Source organism: Megalopta genalis, chromosome 1 (assembly GCF_051020955.1).
Source record: "Megalopta genalis isolate 19385.01 chromosome 1, iyMegGena1_principal, whole genome shotgun sequence".
NCBI lineage: Eukaryota > Metazoa > Arthropoda > Insecta > Hymenoptera > Halictidae > Megalopta > Megalopta genalis.
This window is the reverse complement of record NC_135013.1, coordinates 42,897,950-42,923,479: the sequence shown is the minus strand read 5'-3', so window position 1 is coordinate 42,923,479 and position 25,530 is coordinate 42,897,950. Positions and strand designations below refer to the sequence as shown.

Here is a 25,530-nt window from a genome sequence, read left to right as displayed (position 1 = left end):
TCAAAATCGTAAAAATTAGAAACTTGGAAAGTACGAAAAAATAGAGTTCTTATAGAGACATTAGATTTACGTCATTTATATCTTTTTATTTGTGAAACATTATCATAATTGCTATTTCCAATGTTTTTCAGATTTGTTGATAAACTACGTGGTACTTATAAAAGATACAAACTATTTATACTGTGATATATTTTTATTAAGTTCTTGTTTTCTGTCAGTTATAGATATGTAACTATCTATCCTTAGAGCTATACCTTGTTACTTTTGTTTTAGGTAAATGTCGTGTATAGCCGTGGTATGTCATTTTAATCGATTTGATGTTTTTTCCTTGTTCATTCACATTTGATGTGCTTAACTGTGCTAAAATCGCGTCCGAGCGTTCGTGGTGTACGGATCGAAGCGTGAACGCGCGACTAAACACATGGGAAATAAATACTCTAAACTCTAAACGGCACGAAATCAAAGCAAGAGTGCCGCAAGGCAGCGTGCTGTGGCCAGTACTATACCTTCTGGACCCTCCACAAACCAACAAGGCTACAACATCGACGTTTACCGGTAACATGATATTACTATCACAGACAATAGCAATCTAGATTGCTCTTATTAAACTAATAAACAAATCGCATCACCTATGAGCAGACTGCAGATTTTATGCATTTAGGTCACAAATTGATAGCTGCAATTTGGAAGAGTAGAGAAATGAACGTGCAAAATGTAGTATTGTTTTATGTAACAGATGCGGAGAATTTTTTTATTTGGTAGTAATTAATAGCTTAATTGAAAATAATCTGCCAGCGTTCACACTTAAAAATAATACATTATTCAAATTCTTGATAAAAATTCTTGTCACGAATATTTATTCTGTACTTGTAAAAATCGTCTCATTTTTTTCAGGAAGAATGTACAAGTTCGATAAAGATACAATTATAAATAGCCTGCGAGTCCTTATGCATTTATGATATTTGTGTATTTTAAACAGCTGGAAGTCAGGTATGCTAACAAACAGTAATGACATAGCTATTTTTACCATAAAGAATTTTCTAGTTTATAAATGAAGGATATTCCAGATTCTGGTCTTCCTGAAATGATCTATCAAAATTGGGGTATGCATAAAGCTCTGCATTGTAATTATAAAAATTAAAGAAAGATTACGTTCCAAACTTTCATTTTGTGACAGAATATAATTTTGAAAGAGACTATCTGTCAGCTGCATTTCATTTTATATATTATATTCAATCAATGCATTAATGACTTAAAAATAATGATTTAAATATTGACTTAAAAACAGACGTAAACAATGAACGTAGCCCTTGTAAATAACGCGTATGCGGATGAGAAAATAGAAGCAGGTGACGTTATATTTCTGTAGAACCCTTCTACGTATTTATGGAAATACAGTGAGGAGCAAAATTGAGTTTACACCTTTTAAAACGATATAACTTCTTTCAAACTGGACTAAAGGACATGAATTTTTTTAGACAGTAGAAGGACTAGTCTACTAGACAATGATAAAAATACATTTTTTAAAATTTTTCTATTACTTGGAATGACAAAGGAAACAAAAGACTTTGGCCTTTTAACCTTTTTATCTGAAACTGAAATGAAAATTTGAAAAATGCGTTTTGAAATGTTGAAATCGGATGACGCGAAGTCAAGCTACAGCTACCGAAATATGTAAAAATTACTAGTTTTGGCGAAAAACTGTGATTTTCGCGATCATTAATTGTTTGCTACTCATATTAAGGTCAACCGATTTCGATGAAATTTTCAGCACGCATATAAATTACCAAGAGATGTACAGAACGCATTTATAATTAAAATATCTTATTTACTTTTAATAATTTGGATAAAAAAGTTGAAAAGCGATAGTTTCTTATAATTTTCTGTCATTGCAAGTAATTCAGTCATTGTCTAGTAAACTAGTTCCTGTAAGATTTAAAAAAAAAGATCCAAGTCGTTTAGTACCGTTTTCTAAAAGTTATATCGTTTTAAAAGGTATGTGCTCAATTATGCTCCTCGCGGTTGTATAATAAGTCCGTTCGCGTTTTCTTGTAAAAAAATATAGTACGGACGCGAACAGACTTATTATACAATTTCAGTCTAATCTATCCTGTATTAAAGTGGACACTTCCAGCTTTCATTTAAGCTAAGTTGCATAGAAATAGTTCTACGAGGGCGTATCTTAAAATCCACCTGAACTTTTCCTTTCAAATCTTGTAAACCCCATGATGTCAGAGGTCGATTCCTTTCAATTTTTCAAAATGATCTCGTCATTTTATTGCAATCTAATCTACCTTGTCTTAAAGTAGACACTTCCAGCTTTCATTTGAGCTGAGTTGCATAGAAATATACCCACGAGAACGTGTTTCAAAATTCGTCTGAACTATCGCTTTGAATTCCTGTAATTTTCCTTGCCTTTTCCTGGATGTCAGTGGTCCGCGAATGGACTTATTACACAACCTAATAGAATATATTCGAAAAGCAATGCCAGAGCAAAATTGTTATTGCTTTACAGTAGGTGTGAGAAATAAAGTGAAATTCTTGTTGAATATGTGGCTCAATAAAGCACCGATTGCAAGAGTCTTCTTTCAAATAGTACGACACGATGATTCATTTAATTTCATTGCCATCGTCTGTACTACCCTTCAATTAACACACGTCGCACGTGTTCCGTTAAAAAGGCCGCGTGCAATGAATTATTTTTAAATTTATTTATACTTACTACCTTGACCTTTTTCTTCAATGAGATGGCAATACGGTAGAGGAAGACTGCTTTATCTCCTGTACTATAAGGTTGTTTATTAGGTAAACACTCTCTGTATAGGGTGGGGCAATAACTTTGGCCAACTAAAATATCTCCGTTATTCTCGGAGACGTAAGAAGATTTTACTTACAGCTTGTGAGACACATCGGGGGCTGTAATATAACAATGCGGTACAATATTGTTATATGCACTGTTGAAATTTCAGCCGGCTTCTTTGATCTTGGAGTCTCGAGATTAGGAGCTCTTGAGATAATATGTGTACATTGCGTTACAAGTTCTCTGCAGAGGTACAGCAAAGAACATGATGAATTAATTTCATTGGTACAAATTCGATAATAAATTTCCCTGGCTTCCAAATATTTTTTTACTGATCCGTAAGAGAAAATTCATTGATTTGGTTGTACATTATTTCGAATAATACGCAATTTTACTTAATACAGTTTCACTCGTCATCTGAATTTAGATGGTTATTTACATTGATTCCAACCTTGGTTCTTATCTTTTGTTCTATAATTTACATTATCCAAAATGTATTTTATAACTATTTTTTTGGGCAGATAAACCTGACCAATATCGTAAACATAATTATTTATCATTCGACGTGCTCTCGGTTGAAAATGCAATGCTGTAACAATGTAAGAAGAATTAAACTCTGATACTCAGTATAATCAGTAAACTGCAGATTTTTATACAAAATTAAAATTGTCTGCATTAATTGGCAGCTACATACACATTCATTTTTCTTACTAATTCTTTTAATAAATCGATAAGAATATAGCTATGCATGTAAATTTTTTAAATGTCATTGCTGTTTTGCATTTGAACTACTCATTTTTCTCATAAATGCATAAAATCTGCGGTCTAATAATCAGTATAATATTGTCGAACGTATTGATTAATTAATCAATTTAGTTTGAAGAAAAAACACGTAAATTCATACGTTTTGAGAAATAATGTGTTTCTAACATATGAAAATATATATTCGAATAAAAATTAAACATAGATAAAATAAGATCGTATGTAGTCAAATTGAAAATAATTTTTTGTCACAGAATTTCTAAGTTTTATTTTTTTTTAACAAAATGTGCTAAGTATATTATAAGTTTCTGATCCGCAGTCTAGTTATTGTCCTTGATCCTGACGTTTTACAAAGAGCATTAATTAATCCTGTCATAATTTCCATTGAATATCCACTGTGATCGGAGTGATTGATCTCATAAGTTTTGAAAACTGCCACGTAATTCCGTTCTTAATGATTAGGGTGTTGGAGGAATGTTGTATGAATCGTACATTCGTCTTTTCAATAACGTTTGTAGATACTTAATTAAGTTGAGGCGAGGATTTGCGCTAATACAAACGGTCGGTCGCGAAAATATTGGGATACATTTTATTACGGACAAAATTTTAAAATATTTTATTTGAAGGACTTCAATTTTTTCGAAATGTTACAGGGTCTGATTTATGAAACGATTACAAACAATTTTTTGTATGAATTGAAACGGCAAAAAAGATAGAAGGAACTCATTTTTTTAACTTTATTTGAAAGCCAGAAGCATATTGAAAAATGCAAAAATTTCTAATCTTCCTACAATTCTTGGTCCAAAGTAATAAAAACCTACCATTTTCACAATCTTTAATTGTTTATAACTTATAACAAAGTTAACCTAATTATTCATTCTAATAAAGAAATTAAAAAACATCAGGCCTTTTAATTTGTGGCGGCTACCTCCAGACCTGCCAGCAGATGGCTCCTCTTCCCGCAAGCAACCGATCCGCCTCGATTTGTATATATACAGACTTCGTCTTTCCTACCGATGTCCCAACGTCTAAGGCAAGGGTCCTCTAGCGGGTCCCGGACGAAACGTCTCCCCTCTCCTTCTCACCCAAACATCCACACGTTCAATCGCCGCCAAACATACATGCTTCAAGAACTGGGGACGAAATCAAACGTCCACGAGAATGGAGAGTGCTGCAATTGCTGAGGGTTCCCAGGCCAGCATAGAAGAAAGAAATGGTTCGTGTTAAAAAGATTGAGTGCACGAACCATTTATTGCGCAATTGTTGCAACAAAATGAAAGATGTTGTAAAATAACATTCGCAGATTGCGCACGGATGTTGTGAAAAATAAAAAATTTGCAAACGGATATTCTAAATATTCCTAGCCACGTCTTCGGACAGCACAAGGAGTGCCGAAGCTAGGATGTGGCGGCTAACTCCAGACTCGCCAGCAGATGGCTCTCCTTTTCCCGCAAGTAACCGATCCGCCTCAATTTGTATATACAGGGTGTTCCACAATTATTTTAACAGAGCCGAAAATGAGGAGTAGCTGAGGTCATTTGAAGTAACTTTTTCCTTTGCGAAAATGCAATCTGGGGCTTTGTTTACGAGTTATTAACGAAAACCACTGGCCAATGAGAGGTGACGGTGCGAGAGAGTCCGCAGCACGAGGCTTTGACAGAAGGTCGGGACGGACTCGAGCCGCGTTCGAAGTATTGAACAAGTCACAAGGCGAGAACTTTCCGGATTTTTTTTACTACATAACAGTGATATTTTTAAGAAAAACGCTGTTCACCTTTACTTTAGAACGTCTGAAGAATATTTACTAATTTTTCGGACCCGAAATAATATGTAGTTTAACCGTGACAGCCGTTTTAATTTTCTGGTGTGCATGACACCTCGTGTGTACCATATGAAATTTTTATGCAAGGTGTACAGTGAAGATTAACAAAGTTCGTAAATGATATTTTAATTTAAATAATTCCGTGTACGAACAGAATTCAACGAATGATTCGCAAAGCTGATTTAATAATAAATAATCGCGTTAAGGTACGTAAAGGATTTGTTTTTTAGAAAAATATGAAAAATCTTATCGATAAGAAGTTTAGTTGAGGATGCATTTGCTGACTCGTACGTACTGACCTCGTACAACGAACAGCTGATGCCAGGTCAATGACCGCAACATTCGAGGGATACTGTCGGTGGAACCTCTGGGATGGTTATTTGCGAAGTTCACTTACACTGCACTGTCACCAAACACTGATCAGTTATTTAATCACTGATAATCCGAATCACTTGTGGATATTTAAGAAAGATCACTGAGACTCGTTCGCGGATAATCGTTTATTCGACGCGTTCGTTCGAAAGTCGACGTTTCACTGCCGAAAAATTCAGGCCTTGACTGTGGGTCCTTGTTGTTCGTCGTTCGGCCGTCCGAGGAAATGACACTCGATACCATTTTCTTCGCACGGCCATTAATTACGTTCTAAGAGCGCAGGGTGACAGCGGGTCGAACACAGTTTACGTCTCGGCATATCTTGTATATTTCATTTGGCGGTACCCTACGCTTCGAAGAAAATGGTATCGGGGGTTATTTCCTCGGACGGTCGAAAGACGAACGACAAGGGCCCACGGTCGAGGCCTCGATTTTTTGGCAGTGAAATGTCGACTGCCGAACGAACACGTCGAATAAACGATTATCCGCGAACGTGTCGTATAAACGATTACCTGCAAACGCGTCTCAGTCATATTTCGTAATATCCACAAATGTTTCGGATTATCAGTGATTAATTAAGTGATCAGTGTTTGGTGACAGTGCAGTGAAAGATCAGCTGTACGTTGTACAAGGTCAGTGCCCTTTGACATCGTGAATTTCAGCCAGCAAATGCATCCTCAATTAAATGGGTGAGTTTCTTACACTTTGCATAAAAATTTCATATGGTACACACGAGGTGTCATGCACACCAGAAAATTAAAACGGCTGTCACGGTTAAACTACATATTATTTCGGGTCCGAAAAATTAGTAATTATTTTTCAGACGTTCTAAAGTAAAGGTGAACAGCGTTTTTCTTAAAAATATCACTGTTATGTAGTAAAAAAAATCCGGAAAGTTCTCGCCTTGTGACTTGTTCAATACTTCGAACGCGGCTCGAGTCCGTCCCGACCTTCTGTCAAAGTCTCGTGCTGCGGACTCTCTCGCACCGTCACCTCTCATTGGCCAGTGTTTTTCGTTAATAACTCGTAAACAAAGCCCCAGATTGCATTTTCGCAAAGGAAAAAGTTACTTCAAATGATCTCAGCTACCCCTCATTTTCGGCTGTTAAAATAATTGTGGAACACCCTGTATACAGACTTCGTCCTTTCTTCTAGGATAGCCTTACTGATGAGTCCTCTAGCGGGCCCTTGCCTTAGACGTTGGGATATCGGTAGGAAAGACGAAGTCTGTATATATACAAATCGAGGCGGATCGGTTGCTTGCGGGAGGGTCTGGAGGGTCTGGAGGTAGCCGCCACAAATTTTTCTTCTATTTCAATCAATTTTAGCTGTAACAAGTGGACGGCGGATTTTATATATTTATAATGAAAATGTCAGAGTGAGGTTTGAATTGATAGAAAAATTAAAAGAATCTTAGAATACCGCTGAATTATTTGAAACTCAATAAAACTGTTAATAATAATTAGTTCTTATGTAGTTCCAGTATCTTGAAATTGACATAATCGATTTCCATTTTACATAATTATTCGCCTTAATTTATCGGTCAAAGTTCTCCAGAATCATGAAAAACTACGATTTTTCGTAATAACAACGAAATTCGTTGTTTAAATTTTCGTTCTAAACTCAGATGAAAGTGAGCTTTTATTTTCATTCGTAATTCTAACCAATTGCAGTTTTTGAAAAATATTTCGTCGAATATTGTCCAGGTGACAATTTAGAAAAGAAAAAGTAATTCCGTCCTAAAAGATATTCGTAAGCCATTGTATATTTTTTAATTAACGATGACGTTTACAGATGATGACTCTCAAGTCGTCAAACACATTGCAATCAATCGCGTTCGTAAACTTTCAGAGACGCGACACTTCACGATCAACAATTTCGCTAACAAACTCTTGAACACATTCTGCGAACACACTCGCATCAAACTCACTCGACAATCATACGCGAAAATTCTCAAAGGGATATTCTAGCCTAGAACGTGCTTTTTTGTTTTTTTAATAGTTTTTGTTTATAAATCATTATCAACGTTTTTCACGTATGAATGGTGTGCATAATTACAGACCCAAACTAACTTTCACATTATTACCGATATCTAAACGAAACTTAACAAACCATCATGTTTGTACATTTTGTGTTAGAAATAATAAAGAATGGAAATATACAAATATGATGTTTTATTAAATTTTTGTTTAAATATCGCTAAAAATGTAAAAGTTAATTTAGGATCATAATTATGCACCCTACGATATTTTCTATTTTTCAGGCAATATTTACAAATTCTTAGAAAGAGAAATAGTCAAAATTGGTGGTAGTATCGAGCCTCATGAGCAATCGTGTATCAAAAAGATACCCGTATGGTATCGCAAAAAAACGGGCGTTGATCATCTTTCCTCGTTTTCCATTAATAAATGAAAGAGAGACAACCAATGAGACCGTTTTTTTCGACGCTCGTATGAGTCTGGCCTTAAATTGACGGATACTAATTCACGAATACAATGTTTCAACTGTTACTACACCGTTTGATTCAATCATCTGATACTAACTTGTCAGGCAATAAGATACGTTGACACGGGAATCACACGCGTTCTGTGAAAGTTAATCTCGGATTTACTATCCTAGGTGGATTTAAAAGAAAATCCTCGCGCTACTCGCATTCACCAGTTACGTAACAATGTTAGCTTGTCTAAACCAAGCACAGTTGTCGTAAATGCAAATGTTATGCACTTATGACTCACACTCAAAATCGGTGACACGATTATCTAAAGTCTAAGGAATCAAATGAAATAAAAAATATATTAATTTTCAATACATCCGAATACAATTATTTTCTTTTGTATGTCTTTTACTATATACAAACAAAACTATGACAGTATATTACATGATTTGTAACAAATAAGTTAAAACCAAAATATGTTCGATATGTGGCTGACACTGAACTTCGTTCACGAAAGAATTAAAAGAATTTAATATTTTCGAATTTCTGGCGGGATAGATAAAAGAAAGCGTTCAACATCCATCATTTGAATCGAGACCGAGAAGTTTTGCTTTTCTATTCTAATTATATATATTACTTACACGGATGCAGAAAACCCGCAGAATGAAACATTTATAATAAAAAGTTATTTTAAGCTTCGGAGACTTTGACGAATACCAAATACCAAGCTAATGACACTCATATTAGTCAATAGAATGTAGGATACCATAACTTCTAATCGTTAGTTTTCCAAAATTAATTGGACATCTCGAAAACCCTGCGAGACTCAACAGTTCCAAGATTAATTCTACTTTCCTTATTTTTTCTCTTCTCTTTCCCTTTATACTTCTTAATACATCTTTTTTGTTTCATGAGCATTATTCTCTTCCACCCATGTCCGCTCATATATCACTTCAAACTGTGCTTTTCTATGCCACTCTCTTTCATGTTCAGTACATTACCACACTTTCTATGCTTCCTTTTATTCCAGTCATCTGTATTTTTATTGTTCGCATATACAGTGACTCAGAAAAGTGTCTGGACATATTTTCAAATGGAATAACCTTTTTCAAATTGGTCTAAATGACCTGAAGTTTTTGTGATGTTAGGCAATGTCTAAAGAACCATTTTAAAAAATTTCAATTAGTTGCAATGATACAACAAAATTAAAAAGGTCGCACTTTCTAACTTCTTTAGTTGAGCCTAGAATGAAGATTTGACCAATACGTTTTGTAGGTCAACCTATATATACTCAGATTTATATACCTATATTTAAGTCAAAGACGTATCTTTCTTCTCCATTCTGTCTCCTTTCATTTCCATTTTCCACCCAGTTTCTTTTAATCTTCTTATTGTTTCACCTCACTGCCTCAGACATCTGAGTTTCTACATCTTTAAGACTTATCTCTATCTCCTTAATAGTTCCTCCTCATAGCTTCAGTTCTTTCTGAAGCTTTCTTCCTCTTTCTAATAATCTTCACTTTTTCATCACTAGATGAATCTTCTTTTCAGTTGTTCGTATCCTGAGCCATATCCTCTCATATCTATTTTATTTCTAGATTTACAATCTCATCGCCATCTCACCTTATTGTTTTATCTCCATTATCTCGTTTTTAATTATTTTTTATGATACGAATTGGTAGATCAAATTCAAAACAATGAAAATATTTAAAGAATTTAACGACACAATTGTATTGTATTGTGTTGAGTTCATTAAGATTATTAAGGAAAGAAACAAATGTTTTTCACTTACTGTACACAATTTTTATTTTGCGTAAAGATGCACAGTTCAATTATCATTATATCTCCTGTGGCAGTTTTTTAATAGTCCTTTGGGAACACAAAAGTGTTCGTACATCTTTTCAAACGCACTAACTATTTTAAAACTGAACTAAATGACTTGAATTTTTTTTAGATGATAGAGAGACTAGTATACTAGACGGTGACTGAAATGATTTTTTTTTTTAATTTTGCTATTACTTGGAATGACAAAAGAATATAAATCTCTCGTGTTTTAACTTTTTTATCTAAGCCTATATATATATATGCTTAGATATATATATGTGATGAAAATTTAAAAAATGTCTTTTGTAGATCCCGGTAACTTATATCCATGTTGAAAATTTTATCGAAATCAGTTCACGTAGTTCTGAGTTATAATAAATTGAAGATCACACAAAAATCGCAGTTTTATCACGATTTTGACCAAAAACTGTAAGAAATCTGCAGTTTTTAAAATCTTTCAACGCCCATAACTCGACTTTGGGTTAACCGATTTCGATCAAATTTTCAGTACGCATTTGAGTTACCGAGATCTAAAAAAGGCATTTTTTAAATTTTCGTTATAGGTTCGGATACAAAAGTTAAAAAACGAAAGAGCTCAGAAATTATATTGTAAATTATTTCCTTTAATAAATTAGAAACTTCTTTTTGAAAATCAACGTTTATTTCATAAGGAGTCAAATGATCCCTCATGGTAAGAATAGGTAGCTGTATAGTACCGGTACGTTTAGTGTTAAAAAAAAATTCATGTCATTCAGCTCAGTTTTAAAATAGTTATTGCGTTTTAAAAGGTGTACGAACACTTTTTTGGGCCACTTTACGTAATGAACGGTTGAAAATTTCTGAAAAAATTGTTCGAAAACAATAATAATTTTTTATTCATAATCCAAGAAACTATTTGAAGTAATGTAATATGACAACTTTTCTTTTGAAACTATTGTTTAAAAGAAAATTATCGAGCTCCACTTAGATACATCTTACAAGGGAAGCTATCGAACTCAAAATTTGCAAAAATTCTGAAACTTGATGCACAACTGGTATACAACTAGGTGCCCAGGAACACAAAGCTATTTTTCGTTGGTGCTTAATTCACCGTTAATAGGGTGAAATCAAAGCACATGTTTTCTATCATATTTTACTGTCGAATATCTACATATTTCGTACTGTACGCCCTTAAAGTGGTTATTTAGCACCAGCGAAAAATACTTTAGGGTTATTGGGGACCTACACCACACACAGTTGTGTATCAAGTTTCAGAATTTTTGAAAATTTTGAGTTCGATAGCTTCCCTTGATAGTTATTAAAAATCCTTGGAATAAATAAAACATTAATACACTGTTTTTTTTCCAATTTCCCTTTGCACTTTCTTTTCTCTTTTTTTTATTCTATTTTTTCCTCCATTTTTTATCCTCTTCACTTATTTTCACATGATTTTGTTATCCCTCCTCTTTAAACTTTTCATGCTTACTTTACAATATCCAGCCTTACTCTGCATTCCTTATCTAATTTCTTAATCTTCTTCTCCTCGTTTGCATATCTTTCTACTATTTCTTTGCACGGTAACCTATCTACCTCACACATACCTACAACTGCCTTCCATGCTAAACTTCGTAACCAAGTGCAACTTCATTTTTATTTGTTAACTGAGTTTCTGTTATCATAATTAAATCTTGCATCTCCTGTGTGTACTATACGACACCCAGCGCTTGTTACCTTCACGTTATATGTGTAGTGTCTCTGACACTATCGTTGCTTTGTCATTCGGGTAAATAAAGTAACAATAATATATATCGAATATACAATCGAGTATATCCTAAATATTTTATTGTATTTTATTGTGTTTTTTCGAAGATCTGTCAGTCTTTTATTTTAACAAATATACATCTTATAATAATAATCTTAATAATACATTATTTATATTACAATATTGTTTTGTTTAGTACGTACAACAAATAAAAAGAATAATAAAAAAAAAAAAATGAAAGAAATAAAATAAAATTAGAAACTCAGAAAAAAATAAAATTAATATTTTCGTTGACACAATATAAATCTTTATCCTATATTAAGAAGTTGTACTTCAAGCAAGATTATGCATTTATATAACATGTTTCTTATCTTTTGTCGGTAAGTGCAAGTTACAGAGGTCTACAGAACGCATTGTTAAAATTTTGGTACAGGCTCAGGTAAAAAAGTTGAAGAAAAAACGTAACTTTGAATTTATTTTGTTACCCCAATAAATTGTAGTTCTTGTAAAAATTGTTGTACTCATTGTTTAAAATTTTTTTTGTTTTTTTTTCAGTTAGTCCTCCGCTGTCACACATCCTGTGCGATGCAATAGCGTCATACAATTTTCAAGCAACTGTTGCTAAAAAATTAACGATACTATTGACACCCAAAAATTTCAGAATATAATTTGAACATTCTAGAACATTGTTTTCTTCATTAGAATTCGATATTTCACTTCCAAATGTATCGAATTAATTGTTAATTTAATTTTCTCAAAAAATGTGGTTTATTTGCACTCAGTATGACAACGGAGCGTTAAATGAAAAATGAAGAAAACGAAAAAAATTTTAATTCAGCCATATATAACAAGTGTATTTAAAAAGTGTGATCGCAAGACGGACCGTAACAGTTACAAGCTGAAACAGTTCTTGCATATCGATTCCGATAACAGTTCTAATATCGGTTCCATAAATGTCGTAATATCTGTTCTAATATCGACGCCATGTTAGTTGTAATAACGGTTTCGATATCAGTTGTGGTATTGGTGCCACAGTGATTAGAACTGCAAAGTTGACAATCTAAGCTTCGTATGTATCGGAGAAGATCGTTAGCAGAGGAACGTTTTTCAAAAGCCTGGAACATGTTTTATAACAGCTGTAAAATCGTTATAGAAAAGGCACCAGAACCGAAGCCTACTACATATTACGGTTATGGAATCGATATACAATCTGTTACACAATAGCATACCTTCGATGCCTGCGGTGAAACCAATTCAGTGTAAAAAATTGACAAATACGTTGAAAGTATACTTAAAATGCTATTATGATCTTATTTAATAACGAGTTCAGATTGATGCGCTCGCTATTGTTGCATAATAATATTCAGATGTTCTTTGCATTAATGTTCCGGTTGCACCACGAATATCTATAATACTGTTTAAGTAGAAGTGTGCGGGATTTCGATAACGTCGGGTCGGAATGGGAAAAGAATTTTTCCCGGAAGTCGGAACGAGACTTCGAAATTTTCGGAATTTCCGAAAATATTTGGGATCACAAAAGTGTCAGGTTTCCCGAAAATTTTCCCGTTATAGTTTTTAAAGATGTGCGAGATTTCGAAAATATGGAGTCGAAATGAAAAGATGAAAATTAGTTTCAAGATCAGATCGTGACCCCGGCGGATTCCCGAAAAATTCGTTAAGTGCCGCGTCGGTGACACTAATTTCTGACTGGTTTTCAAAATTCATTTTTATTTTAATATAGTTTAGTAGCGCCAGTTATTGTTTGCACCAATTGTTGTGCCTTCGGTTTGTTTTCGGTCGAAATTAACTTTATATTTATCGAATAAAAGACATATGTATTACATTTTCTTATTCTTTTATTTTGTATATTTTTTAAGAAAAACATTTAGTATGTTTCATTCGATAAATTTGAAGTTAACTACGACCGAAAACAAACCAAAAGTACAGCAATTATTATCATATATTTTAACTTCTTCTTTTTCAGTTACAGTGTCATTAATGATTTTGATTTTCTGCGAATTTTTGCAGTTGATTTTTGTCTCTTAACGCGTTTATACAATTCTAAGAAAGTTATTCCGTTTCAAAAGGTGTGCAATTATATTAACCCGGGAGTACCCGTGTGGGAATACCCACCGGGAATACCCACGTGGCGATCTAGTGCCGAGAGTACTCACCTGGGCATTTAGTGTCGGGAGTGCCCACAGTCTAGTAAATACCTATCGTTGACAAATTTTCGTACATTTTAATCAGAAAGTATCTTTATCCATTCGGGATCCATGAGCATCTCACATGGATAATATGTATCAGGTTAATGTCAGTCGTAGCGTGCCTCCATGTTTTCTACGAGGTGGTTATCTGGCTACCGAGATTGCTAGTATGTAAGAAGTTCACCGGCGAGATTGAATCGTTGCTCATACGGAAACTTATTCGATATAAGATGACTCGAATCTTCGATGTTACGCTGGCGACAGACATCATAATATTGTCTCGACCGATTCTCTTCTGCTCTGAACTCTGAATCTTTGCCGACTACATACACATTTATATCCTAACGACGAAAACACATTTACGCTCTTGACGCTGCATTGGCTTCCATGAGGTTAGTGATCTTGTTCTTCAATGAAATCTGTGGAGGTCTTCATCGCAATCCCACGAGATACACTCTCGAGGATCCCTAAGGGACTGGTGCAGACCCGTCTCTCAATTTACGCGACACTTTCTTACGCGGTTATTTTTGATACGCGATATCAATTTACGCGATCAGAATTTATGCCGTCAGTAAATCTTCGTAAAGCGCGTGAATTAGCCAAAATATTGGAAAGCGATATTATAGACATCGATCCAAACATTGAACGAGCTTTCAAGTTTTGACATAATTTAATGACATGTCGCGGCGAATATCTGCAAATTTATGAAAACTTGGTAAAAGAGAATATGGAGAAAGAATCGTCTGAAAAAATTTACATCAACAATGAAAATGAACTCGAACTTCTACATATTTCAAGCGATAAAGATGATGAGTTTGTGCCAATTAAAAAGAAAATGTTGATTGCTTCAAATTACAGTAGCGACACAGTGATCTCGAAAGAAATTTACTTTTCTTTTCCGAAATGTCATAATTATTTTTTTGTTCAGCTATGTGAAATAAATATGTATTTCTAAAACTTATACTATTTTTTATTTCCAATATGTTTTCTTTTGTACTCGCGGATTCTATTTACGCGATTTTCATTCGCCTAAAATTAATCCAGTTCAATTTGTTCACTTCAAATGATTGAAAAATGACTAGAAACGATTTATTCACTTAGAACGATTTAAAAATAAATTCAAAGTAATAATAATAACTTTATTTATCGACGGGATGAACCCTTTGGTAAAATATTTTCCTCGTGTCGTCTGGACGAGGTCACTGGCCGAGTACCATTCAGGATCCAACGAGTTAATGTAACGTTATCATTCTCTGCTTCTTACCATCGTGACTTCCTTGTTTTGGATCATAAGAACTTTCACGACCCGGTCGAATAAAGATAAACGAGGTTGTTAGCACTTGAGCCAATGGCGTTTGGTTCAACGTTTCAGATTTTGAATGGATTGGGTATTACGGAGCAAGGGGTGGACGTGCCAAGGCAATAAACATCTCGAGCCTTCGGGCAGTAGCCGTCACACATATTCATCTTTACTATTAGGGAGGGTCCATTGCACCCGGCGCAAGGCCTTGGGATCACCGATTCTATTGAAACTTTATTAACTTATAGAACTCGTTATTCTGTTTACGGATATAGTTACCGTTGTAGGAACAGGCTCTCAATACAGTGAATTCTCCACAATTGTCGCTCAGCTTATAAATAAACATGGATAATATGGGAATGTAGTCCCCGATTGTCAACAACGATGAAAACGATAAAATCGTATCTCCTTTTGTTGTCTATTTTTGTATACAAACTGAGCGATAACACTGTCCGACACGATTTTTGATTTCCTATAGCCACTATGAAATTCTTGTGGAGCTTCACTCCCCGATCAAGGATCTGAAAACCGAATTGCTTCATCACCCTCAATTTTCGAAAAAAAACGAGTTTTTGTAAAAACCCAAAAGTGGGTGTCCCATTGGATCCCTCCATCGGCGTTGATTACGCATAGCTTTCGGCCCTGTCGGACAGAGAGAAGCGTGCAGCAAAGCACATGGCGGCAAAACATCGTGTACATGTTGCCGACGAACATTTTCTCGGCCTACTCAAAATGTACATCGTTCCGACACTTCGTTCGGGCCGTTTCTTCTTCAGAAATGTCTACAGAATCCTATCCTAGGTGGAGTTTTCGTGCTGAATAAAGAACTTTTCGTAAAAATACAAAAATATTGCGGAGAAATTGCGCACGTCGAAACTTCTTTAAACTTTGACATTAATTTATAGTTATTTAAGACCAAAAACAATTAATAAATTGTATATCACTATATTCGGAAAACTTTCCTCTATCTTTTGAGATCGATTAGAACTTTCTAACGTTTGTACTTTTCATGCAATACCTCATTTTTGTCGAAAATGTTAGGTTTTTACAAAAGTTCGATTTTTTCAAAAATTGAGGGTGTTGGAGCAATTCGGTTTTCGGATTCTTGTTCGGGGAGTGAAGCTCTACAAGAATTTCATAGTGGCTATAGGAAATCAGAAAAAAAGTTTGATTTTGTCGGACAGTGTAATTGGAGAGAATTTATTGTATTTATTATTTTTACTGTAATTTCCTTAGATATGTATTCTCCATGACAAAACAAACAGCATACTCTAAAATTAATTCCTGTACATTTGGTTTGTTTTCAGCCATTATATTTATTTATATTTATATTTATACTTCTCGAATAAGACATATTACATTTTTTCAGTCTTTTATTTTAGTTTTGAATAAAAAGATTTAATATGTCTCATTCGATAAATGTAAAGATAATTATGCCCAAAAATGACCAAACCCATAGTAATTGGTCACCCTACAGTAACCGGCTCCACTATCCTGCTTGTGGCTAAATTTCAGACTGTAATGAGCTTCGAATAACATAATATTTTTACTACTAAGTTTTTTCAACATCAATTCTAGCATCTTTTCATAGTTATAACTAGACTATTGCAACAAACTAAAGTAAAGTAGAAGTTCATTTTCTTTCGAAATATGTAGGTTGAAAATAATGCAACATCATTCTTAAAGAAACACATAAAATAACGGAATGTAATAAGATTTTGTCATAAGTGTATAAAATCAGCGATGTAGCTTTTTTTAAATGAGTAATATAAGATTTAGTGAAAAACATGTCAAACGATCACTGCATGAGTATGTAATTAAATTGATATATTTTTAGAAAATGCCATCTGCTGTAAAATATAACTATTGTATAAATTTAAATGGGGTAAGGGTATGATGAACGTTACTTTTTTATGAAATACAGAAATTCATTCATTTAGTGGAGGGTGTTCAGTGTTCACTTATTGAACTCATCACTTTTTGTATCATTTGGGGCATTTAATGGATCGGTAGGTTAATCATTCAACAAAAAGTTCAGTGTTAATTATCTTTTTATCAATTTATCTGCACAATTTAAGTTTTACGAAGATGCAACTTCATTTCTAGCAGATCATATTTACCATCTTACACTTCAAATTAATATAATAATAGATAATTACTATAAGTTAATATAATTTATGTTAATATACAAATTAATATAATTATTAATATTAATAAAATTAATATACACATTAATATAATAATAGATCCTGCACATTTTTTGCAAATCAACTTAATACCTTTTCACAGATCAATCAATTAATCTTCTCAACACGGATTTTATTATAAATAATTACAAATAGGTTACTTCTAATTGCAAAAGGATCAATTTCATTTACAAATAAATGAGTAGGAGCTACAAAAGGGTTAACTTTATTTGCAGACAAATGAATATTATTTCCAAAGGAATTAATTTGAAAAGACAAATATGACCTACAAAATGATTAATTTGGAATGTAAAACCTGTAATACAAGGTTATTCTCTTTCTCTCTCTCTCTCTCTCTCTCTCTCTCTCTCTCTCTCTCTCTCTCTTAATTTGACTGTACTTCTTACCTGCATTAATAGGTAATAATCGAACTGGGGTTCAGATGACATAATATCCTATCGCTTCGAATGCTCAAATTGTTCGAATCTCGAGTGACCCTTCGTATCGGACCCTGCAGGATCGTCGTTCTCTAGGGTAGTAGACAGTCAGGGAAAGTGTCCTCGCCTCAAGTGCTCATCCCTAATATTGACGCCGCGAACCAAGGACACTAGGTCTGGACAGTATCATCGTTTCTCATAGTTCGATCACTCTCGTTCTAAAAACACGTAGATGTCGGCATTGCGCGAATGAAAGTCTCATTCTTTATTCCCATTTCCTGTCGTATCTTACTGGATTATTACTGGACTGTTCATTTGATGTATTTACGACGAACATGAGTAGATAAAATGTAAAATAGCAAAAACGTATAAACAATTTGGAAACATTGGCGTACTACTGACAATTTATTAAAATTATTCAGAAAAGAACTACATAAACATCTATGCAGTTACTGCGTCTTGCAATTAATGAGGAAAATTTTTATTTTGCATAAAGATCCGCAGCATAAATATTACCATCTTAACGTTTCGTACTAAAATTTCTTTTGCAGCTAGGTTGCCTGTCGAGTATCGATATTGTATCCATATCTTATTGTTCCTTAACGATGTATCGATAAAATATTCTCAAGGCAAACGAAAAGAATGATCATACAGTTTCATCAAGATCTATACTTTGCGTATTGTAAATTGTAGATTATACATCATAAATATAAAACGTGCATATTGTTCCGTCTTGCAACGGAATTTTCCAGCCGTGTCCGCCCGACTTTCTCCGGGACGGACTACCTTTCTTCAATCCCTAAAAAACAGTTTGTTTACCGGGAACCTTCGGTGCAGCGTGGCAAATCGACGGTCCTTCAACGTGCAGTTGACAAAAGTCACGTTCGTTGGGCCTCCAATTTCGTGGAGCCTTTGCCTGCAGGTTTTAAATTTCCAATTCCTTCGACCCGTCTCCTTTCCGGCAATAGAGTAATTTCTGCAATTTCGAATAACGCACACTTCATCGGCAACATGTCCTTAATTTATGACAGGGTCGCCAGCACGCATCCCTTCGGTCGCCTTTTCCGGGATTTCTTACTACCTGACACTGGGTACGACCGGGACTCCTAAGGTCCCTTTCCACCTCGCGATCAACCAATGATCTTCAAGTTTTCTCTCGGCGAGAAACATATAAAAACGAGAACTCTTGACCACCTCACACAGTCTTTTTTCACTCCTGCGTAACTTCGTTCGTATCGTTCAACATCGCTCGTCACTCCAGTCTACGTCTCATTTCACGAACTACTAAGTAAAACAGTTGTTCATTTTTAAGTAAACGGACAACGATATCGTCCTATTCCGTCGCAAAGCGTAGTCGGCCTTACAACCCGATAGATAGTTAATATCGCGGAATAACGATATCAGGTGCTCACACGACGCACCTCAACACATATTATAATCAATCCATACTCTTACATGAAGGATTGATTTATAGATGATGTCATTATAAAATGTCATGAAGGCAAAAAAATCAAGAGGTTTATACATATATATTTAGGTTTATCAAGATAGATACATACTTGTAAATCTTTTATTATTAGATCTATACAGTAATTTAATATACCTAATTTTAATTATAAACTCAAATCAAAAATTTGTTTCGTGAATAAAACGTTCTACAAATAAATAACTTATGATTGTCATAGAAGCTAATCTTGAATTAAAGAAATATAAATTCTTAATTTCTTTTAGATTATAATTTAATATAATTGAGAAAATGGCGACATTTCTAATAGAATTCGTAAAATAAATAAATAATTTATATAAACTGCAATATATCCTCTAACAAATAAAATTATAATATTAAATAATGATCATTGAATTTGTAATTATACTCATCATAGAACCAATGCGTCCGCATTGAAAATTGGGTCCTGAGAAACGCTGAAGTTTCACCTTTGTAAAAGTATTCTCTGATGCAAACGAAGTGCTGCGTTGGCTGATGATAGCTGCCAATCATATTGAGACAGTTGTTAAGGGCGATAGAGTTCTCGAAACTCCGGAGTATATTTCTTCTGCATTGACTACGAATGAAATACGATTCTTGATTACGTTTGTTTATTTTATATGCTTATATGCGTAACACTGGACGTTCATTTCGCGAAGCCAGTTCCGAGAACCGATGAAGATAGCGATGATCAGTCAATGAGGAAGAATCTTGAGATGCTGACGTGTTATTTCTACGTACAGACTGTTTTATATTTTTGTTTGGTCACTCGGAAACAATATTCATCTGAATATTTTACTAACATCGCCGTTTTATCGATTTTTAGATTATCATCCACACGGTCCACGTTGTCAGCCTAATTACACATGGGGAACAATAGAAGTAAGTACTTTATCAGCATATTTTTACACGTTTTATTTACTTTAAAAATCCACACAGTTTGCTGTGACCAATACAAGTACTAATATTTATATAAAATTCTGTTACAATTTAAATTTCTATTAAAAATCTACAATGGATTTAAGCCACGTAAATAGAATTCAATTTTTTTATTAAATTATAAAGCAAATTGAACGTTAACATTTCTGCGAATAATCAATTTCTAATAATATTTTTATAGAAAATTATAACAAATTTACCAAATTTACTACAACAAATAAGCATTCAGAGCTCTTTCTTTAGATTCAGATCATACAATACATATACATTGCGTCGATTATTTCTATCAGCTTTATATTAACAATTTATCCGCGTTTACTTATTGTCGTATATTTATTGTTATCTGTAATAACGTGCTTTTTGTCGAATTAACTAATTATTGACTAGTTAGACGTATATGTAGACAGTCGATCTTTATGCAAAATGAAACGTTTCTTTGTTAACTGTAAGAAACAGAAGGTGGTGTGTTTTCTCGTGTTACAACGTCAACGTTATTATTTTTGAATTCTTTTAAGGTCTTTACAATTTCATATTTCATCTTTTGCTGTAAATCAGGAACCAAAAATAACAGTGATATCAAAGATTTGATAGGAAAAATCATCGATTGAACATTGATCTTTATTCACATAAAAGGTAGTCATCGTTAAATTTTAAAAGAAATTTTAATAAATGCAACGATTAGAAAAAATTACAAATAACTACCTAGATTTAATTAACAAAATTTAATTTAATTTTATTTAATTAACAAAAACAGTTTTTGTTTATGGATAACCGTTATGGATAACGAGAGGTATATGTACATATATTGGTTACGAATAACCATTGTCGACGGTCAGAATTTTATATTGGTTATATTATTTATATTATTTTTATATATTTATATTTTTATATATTATATTATTTTCTTAGTAGTATAGTAAAAGCACATTTAAAAATAATATAACAAATAATCAAAGTAAGCTAAAAATTAGAATGTTTACTGAATAAACAAAATCATATTTATGTTGAATGTTTTTAAATATTTTCATCAGACCATGATTTTACATACAAATTCGCGCTCTGGTAATGATAATAACAATTGACGATAGTCAGGGGGAAGAAAACAAAGCGTTACTTGTCCACATCGGTTATCGATAATCAACTATAAAATTCTGATCGTGGATAATGGTTATACGTAATGGTTATCCATTAACATTCTCGTTAATCTGTAATGGTTACTTTTTTAACCAAAATCTGTTTCTACCATTTGTAATGGCTATTGGTAACCAAAATCGTTTTGAACCAAATTTAATGGTTATACTTCAATTTTTCCTGGATTTGGTTATAACAGTTGCGATCTCTGCCATAAATGCATAAAATTCGCAATCTACTCATAAGACGAAGCGACTCTACTTATAACTACGATATGAAAAAATATCATCATCGTCCTACACTAATTTGTGTTCCATTGCATACGGCAAAGTGTTAATTACCTGAACCAAGGTGTTCTGGAAAATCAATCTTTCGACTTGTCGAGTGATATGGACAGTGATACTTGCATGTACTTACTGAGTTTATAACTACATGAATTATGTCTAAAACTACTTAAGCTGACAATACTAGAGTATTACTGCTGTCATTTGAAACGTAATGTACACTAGACGAAATAATGATTCGTAACTGCGTGCAGCTAATCTTGAGAAAGTTCACCTCTCAAAATAATAGTCTTTAATTTCTTTCTATGTATTGAGAACTGCTTCTTTTCGTGATGATGACGACAATTTGAATAATCAAGGTTCGGATAATTACCACTCTGCTGCATAAGTTCTCGAAAATTATCAAGACCAGAAAGAGAGAGGGAGAGAAGCCAGAGTTCAACCACGATATAGATGTACGTTTTAACTAACAGTCACAACTGTTTCAAAATTAGTTACAAGTCAACCATTGCGAGTTATGCTGCGGTTACAGTGCGGTGGCGCTTTCTGACGAACTAACATTCTGACAAATACCTACGTCAGGCCAACCAACTAAATTCTTCTGCGAATGATTATAGCACTGTGTGTGCTATTGTCCGCCTATAACAACGAGTTGCTATAATTGCAGTCAGACTTGTGACGAAGATTTCATAAATAATCTACTAAATATAAAGGTTATTTCTTCCAAATCGAAGCAAAATTTAATTCCCTTGTTATGAATAAACTGCGGATTTTATGTACTTATGACAAAAATGTGTACGTATTATTTGAAGCAGCAGACAGATTAAAAGTATTTATGAATGTTGATGTATTAGTTTTCGCTTATTAACCCCTTCATTTAATGTATTTATGTAAATGTGGGCGCTATTTCATTTGTAGCAGAATAGATTAATAATGTAATGCTAATATTAAATAAAAATTGAGTCACAACGGAATTAAGAAAAAATTCTTAACGTAAGTGAAATTATTATGAACAAAATTGTCAAACTATTTAAATTCTTGTTTAGCATTGTTTGTTATCTGATAATTCATTATAGATACATTAAAATTGGAAGCGAATTTCTAAGTGTAAATATTTAATTGAAACACTAACATTTTATGTTCAACAACTCCATACATATGTATAACTACTTACACATCTTCGATATCTACAATTAGTTGATCAGAACACGCATCCACTGTAACCACTGCTTGTTACATTTACCCTATAGACAGTTCTGGCAAATACGTTAAAACAACCAATTAGTCGCACGAATTCAGTACCGTGAAATCCTCATGAAGTTGTAACCGGAGTTCGACGAAGTGTGATAAATAGAACGTATATCTAAAACAATAAGTGCTTTATGCACCATTGCTCGCGTTCCAACCAACAGCATTATTGATTTGTTTTGCGATCGATGGGCTTACCTTATATGAGCATTCGGGACGAAGATCACAATTTCGTATTCCTACAAAATCTTTCTTGTTATTTTTCTTTTTTGGTGTCACATTGTTCTATGATGGCAGTAAAAATTTGTGTTAATTTGTTTATATTATATCTAAAAAACTACACTTAACACTAGATTCACGAAGCACAAATAGTGACTATTTTATATTAGTTCGTAAAAATAACAAGAACATATTCATTTATTTACTTATCTATTTATTTATCAATGTTTTAAATCAAATGATCTATTTCACAAATGCAGTACATATACAAATCGTTATTATTATCAGTTTCTTCAGATATTTTACGATTCTTTGTGTAATATGTTTCGAAAGAAACATTTTAATGACTACACATCTTATTAAATTAAAAGTACGTACTATCGTGAAGCATATAACACATTGTTTATATTCCAATATCGTTTTATTTAGTGCATGCGACAAATAAAGAAATAATCACAATTTAGAAAGAATAAATAAAAGAAATAAAAAACACAAAAATAAAATGAAATTACAAGAGGAAAAAATTAGAAAAAAATAAAATTAATAATATTCTCGTTGAGACAATACAAACTTGTACCGTGTGTTAAGAAGGTTCACCGCTCCCAAGAATATGCACCTCTGTAACATGTTTTTTAACTTTTGTCGATAAGTGTATGTATCTTTACAATCTCAATCGTCGCAAATGAAAAATTGAGAACCTGTCATTTTGACGAGTCTCATATATCTAGTATTAACTGTTATGTCAGGTTACTAAATTATAATTATTTATTACATTTGTAGTATTTATTATATTAAGACAAACACGATATACTAGTATTAAATAAATTTGTATATCAGTGTAGCTTTCTTTGTTGAATTAAATGTTTTCTTTTTAATGTTTTTCATATATTAACGCATCGTAATTGCTGTTAGTTCTTAAATTGTTTTTAGTGTTGCGTTCTCTGAAATATATCATGTCTCTTTACGATATACTTCTCATACTTCTTTCAATTATTTTATGATTTACTCCACTTGCAAATTAGGAGACTTTTGAAATGATTTCGCAGCATATTGTGCGACTATAAACAGCAACCGCAATGAACAAATATCGATGCATGAAGAAAAGAACATGAAAACAGACAAATACAGTATACGAAACATTGTGAAAGTATTAATTGATACTTTTTTTAAAGATCATTAAGAAATGGAGATGAACATTTAATATTAAGGATTAAGAAAATTTACTGACATTGTATGTTAAAATTACTCGCTAATATTAAACGTACTACAGCAATATCAAAGTGAACTTATAAAAATCTTATCCGAAAGTTTGACTTTGCATTACAGTTCTCTGAAATACTACAACAGACTCGTTAAAAAAATTTAATATATCCAGCAATTGAGCAGAGGATGTGTAATACATTTTCGTTTGATATTAGTATAGGAAATGCCTTGAAATTCCTGTAAATGTACACCGTTCACTTTGCAAAAGTACATAAAGGAGTGTACAAGATCAATTTACATGAATCAAATATGAACTTGAGCAACGTGTATGATATTTATTAAGTCGGAAAGTTATTCATTATTTCTATCACAGCGAAGGAAAATTCGTCGTTTTATTAAGTAATTACTCGACTGCAGATTATTTGTATTCATGCTAAAATCGATTAGGTGAATAACAAAATGAGGAGATTTTACTGGAATTTAAGTGTGTTTTTATATTGTCGTTAATTGATTGAGATTATTAAAAGAAGAGCTAGTTTTATTTAATTTCTGTTTCTTCCAATTCATGAAGAGAGAAAATATGTATTTTATAAAAATTCTGCAAATTTTAGGAAATTCTATTTTGATCACTCATAATAGTTTTATCGAAATTGTACTTTGGCACGTTATACAGGGCTTTCATAAATGCATATCAATGTTTCAGGGAGAAAATTTATATATATATACACCAAAAGAAGTAAAAAATATCTTATGAAAATACAATTAAACATAGGCAGCGCATATTTTATTTAGCTTTCTTGTAAATTTATCGTCAATTTAAAAAGGTAAAGTTTGTGTTAATAAATTTCAGGAAATGGAAAAAAACAGTGTATTCGCTGTAAATTGTTTCTATCCCACAACGTTGACGAAATTATTACGCAGCAGTGTATTTAATATAATGTTGTTGTGTTCCCATTATTGTCTTCTTCCTTAGAGTAACAAAAACACCGCTTTGGTGTGGATACAGTTTGATTTGTCTTATGACATGTTATACTTCATTTCCTTTAGATTTTAACAGGCTGATTTTAAATTCGATTGTAAAAAATCCAACTCTGTGTGTGTGTACTTACATGGTATTGGATAAATTACAATTTTG

General features: G+C 33.0%; 2 protein-coding genes across 2 annotated transcripts in view; both read left to right on the top strand.

The window, feature by feature from the left end:
* Positions 1–25,530, top strand: part of Nca (neurocalcin homolog) — a 510,394-nt gene that overhangs the window by 51,922 nt on the left and 432,942 nt on the right. The window lies entirely within an intron of this gene.
* Positions 20,216–25,530, top strand: part of LOC117222608 (neuronal calcium sensor 2) — a 414,719-nt gene continuing 409,404 nt past the window's right edge. The window contains exon 1 of the mRNA XM_033474847.2: positions 20,216–20,253. The gene's annotated coding sequence lies outside the window, so the exon portion shown is untranslated. The remainder of the gene's footprint in view (positions 20,254–25,530) is intronic.